Here is a 3,839-nt window from a genome sequence, read left to right as displayed (position 1 = left end):
ACAACTTTCAAGGAAACTCAAAGTATGCAGGAGAGCTTCTGTGTCAAATCACATTACATTTCATTTGCCCAGTCATGTTTTTTTTTCCCTATTATTGATTTAACATGTCATTCCAGCTGCAACTGTGTTTTTAAACTCTTTGTTTCAGCGTGCACTGACATAGAGCAGATATAAACCCAGAACTGTTAGGGAATGAGAAGGACAACCCAAAACAGAGCAAACACAGGTCACAATTAAAGTGTTTATTAGGGAGGTAGAATTATTCAGTGGGCCGCCAGATGCACAGGTGAGCCTGAAAGTCAGATAAAGAGAGTTATTTGGAGATCCTGGTTCCACGCTTGGGGTGATGGTGATCTCTTACTTAGAGCTCCAGAAGCAGACGTGAGAGAAGAGCCTTTGAGGCGTCCGAGTGCAGGGCGGATGGTGTCAGGAATGATGGAAGATTCCTACACTGCTGCGGTGTACAGGAGGAGAATCCACCGGAGGGTGAAGACCAGTGTTGGGGCAGCTTTACTCCGTGTAGAGATGAGGGAACTGGAAACGTCACGCCTCTTCAGGATGGAAACGGAGGAGGAAAAACCAGGGCAGAAAAACTCCAGACAGGGGACAGGCTTAAACTCGTTACCAGGCCAGAAAAGGGTCAAAAACATGAAAAGACTAAAAGTGCAAGGATAGTTACTAGCTGGAACGTGACTGATTCAACGAACTGGCAGGGTGGATGTGAAACTGAGGACCTTAAATAGTGTGAACACTAGCTGGAGCACAATGGGAGCTTAATCAGCACAGGTGAGTGAGATTAGGGTGGAGGAAGGAAGGGAGGGGTGAAGGAGCAGAGCAGAACCATGACAAGAACTGGCAAGAAAACCTCAAATAAGTCTACATGTGAAAGTTTATGACAAACAGTGCAGTGCTTTTTTTTTTTTTTTTGATTGCTCAGTGATCTTTAACAAACAAGATTTCCTTTAATCCCCAGACATTGGTGGACTGAACTCCATGGTTCATCAGCAGTTCAAGGACTGAAGTGTCAGTCAGCACAGATGTGCAAAGACATGCTCTCTGTCTTTCTTCACAAAGATTCTAAAGTGGAATTAGAGCTTGAGATGGAAAAGTTCCACATGAAAATGATGCTGTGTCTTCATCCTGAAGCTTAACATGGTATACTTACACTATTTGTAAAATGAAATGGCATTGCTAAAGTGACAGGAGCACAGTTGGGAGGAGAATTATCTAAATAGCTTCCAGCAGAAATAATAAAAGTGATCGGATAAGCGCAAGAAAATAATTGCTTTTAAAAACAAGTTTTTGCCTGATCAGACTCAGTCATGACAGTCTGATTCTACCCCTGGATCGTTTTCTTCTCTCTCTAAATTAAATTGTTTTATGCAGTTTCCTTCCCAGCTTAACAAAATGACACAACATGTAATCAGAAAGTAGTTTAAATTCAGTTTTTTCTCCTCCTACTGCTTGATTACAGCAGCTGAGCTGTCGTCACATGATTGTTAATGACTGTGCCCAGAATAAAAGTATTCAGCCCAAAGTGTTGTTAGAAATTACAACAATTAATTCAACTCCCTCCAGGCAGATATCGTGCCAGGAAGGAAGTTGCTCTGGAACAGAAATCCAATCTGTCACTTTGCAGAGACTTAATGTTGACATTTGGGTGATCTCATTATTCTGACCTTGCCTTGTATGCAGTTTATCATTAAATCACCTGCTGATCAAATTAAGCCGACTAATTTTGGTTTTGCAAAGTATATTTGAAAGAGTTGTGCGGGAATCACTGAAGCACAAAATGATCCGACAGTCTCAAGTCAAGTTTCCATGTCCTGTTTCCCATCCTGTCTGCTCCATGCCACCAGCAACTGCTCAATTTATGATCCAGGCAAGTATAGTGTATCATTAATCATTTGCACCATCTCCACAGGATTATTCTGAAGGGTGAGATGGATTCTTCAAGCACATTTTCTGTGTCTGTAAATCAAAAAGAATTTCAGTGTTGATGGGTTTGGTCTACATGCTTATTATATAGGCATAGAGACTCTCATTTGCAGTATTGTGTAAAGGTTTTCGGTAAATATGAAAAAAAAAATATTTAAATAGAGAAAAATTCCAGAATTATTAATGATTGTTTTTTTTTTTTCAATTTATAAAATGTTAGGTGAGCCAAAATAAAAAAGATCTAAACCAAATCCTTACTTCATGTTTCTATCTTTTGGCTTCAAACTAGTATTCTATAGGTAGACTTGTACAAACTCAGGGATTTTGTAAGATTGCAGTCAAGTGATCAACCAGTTCTACCAAACAGGTGCGTCATTTATGTCACATGAAGGTTAAAACCCAGTCATGAACTGAAACAGCTCTGTAGGACGCTTCAAACTGGAACTGAGGAACAACCAAACCCAGAATGAGTCTGGGAAAGACAGTTTCATGTCATGGTAGGATTGAGAACAGCAGCAGGACACAAGGTAGTTCATCAACAACGTTTGGCCTAGACAAGACATTAAAGCAGACTGGAGGGTCAAGACTGCAGTTTCAAGCTCTTTTGAAGAGCTGACGATCATCGGCACGATGGCCAGCTAAAGAAACTTGGTGCTGCACATAAAAGACACATCAAGTTTAGTGCCCGTTCGAATCTAAAGCTATCCAGCAGTGCCATCAGCTCCATGCAGGCAGAAACTAGAGGTACTCAGGAACACCCATCTACTTCCTTTGGCAAAGAAACTCAAAAACTTGTGCAAGAAAACAAAGAAACTATACCAAGAGATAGATACAGACAGATAGTAGCAGGTGTTTTGTACTGATGAGTCCCAATTTTTGTATGCAACAAAAGGACGTTTGTGCAAGAGCTGGGAAGCTACCCAATAATGAGTGTTTAAAGGCAACTGTAAAGCAGTGGTTGCCTGAACGATTGAGGCTTCCTTTCTGCAAATGGAGACTTAGTCAAGATTAATGTTCTCGGTGGTGAAAAATACTGGAAAATACTTGCAAGGAGGCAAATGATTGACCACAAATGTATTCTGCCGCTGGACAGAATAAAGAACTATTGGAAGTGATAGCATGAGTCCCGGTCTCAACAAGAGACAGAGGATTTGAAAAAGCCTATCACAGATCTGTGATTTCCCCAGGATGTTGGAAATAACCAACTAAGTTCCTTAAAAAAGGTATGCCGTTTTAAAGCAAAAGGACAGAAACACCAAATAATGAGTGGATTTAGATAAGTGCATTGTGTGACAGTGGAGCCACCATCACTGTGAATGTGTGTGAATAAGACTGTGACTATAAAGATTGTTTGGCATTTATCAATATAGAAGAATAACATATGAGTACATAGTGGTCCCTTGTTATAACATGGTTCATCTTTTGCTGCCTTGCAGATTTTTTGTGAAATTTTGCATGCATTTTTTCAGTGCATTGTGTTTTATGCCATTATTGGCTGTAGACTGTTGTCAATCAATCTCTATCAATATATATATATGTGTGTGTGTGTGCAGTATTTCTATATTAGCTGGCATCAGATTGTCAAATCATCCAGAATCAATAGGAAAGCAATTTTGGCGACATACTCTTGCTAAAATGAACAGCCATACATCTGTGCTCTGGGTTCTGCTTGAATGATTTTGTCTGCCAGCTCCCCCCTTTTTAAGCCTCAGCAGAAACCAATTGAGAGAATGGCAGAAATATGGAGGGAGAGGCATGGGAAGCTACGGTCTGCCAGATGCTAACTTGTCACAGATAGAAGACAAAGGAGAAGCCAAAGGACTCAGGACTGCAGATCATCTTCACCTTGCATTTCTTCATCTTGTCAGAGGCTTACAAGCTGAGAGACGTCAGACTAGGAG

General features: G+C 40.6%; 1 long non-coding RNA gene across 1 annotated transcript; it reads right to left on the bottom strand.

Annotated features, from left to right (window-relative positions):
- Positions 1–227: 227 nt before the first annotated feature.
- On the bottom strand, positions 228–1,851 carry LOC118599203. The gene is made up of 2 exons (XR_004948500.1): positions 362–1,851; positions 228–292 (listed from the first exon to the last, which is right to left on the bottom strand). It is a non-coding gene; the product is annotated as an uncharacterized LOC118599203 (long non-coding RNA).
- Between the last annotated feature and the right edge of the window lie 1,988 nt (positions 1,852–3,839).

The sequence above is a fragment of the Oryzias melastigma genome, linkage group LG10 (genome assembly GCF_002922805.2).
Source record: "Oryzias melastigma strain HK-1 linkage group LG10, ASM292280v2, whole genome shotgun sequence".
Taxonomy (NCBI): Eukaryota; Metazoa; Chordata; class Actinopteri; order Beloniformes; family Adrianichthyidae; genus Oryzias; species Oryzias melastigma.
Note: the sequence above shows the minus strand (reverse complement) of the source record. Positions and strands in the feature narration are given on the sequence as shown.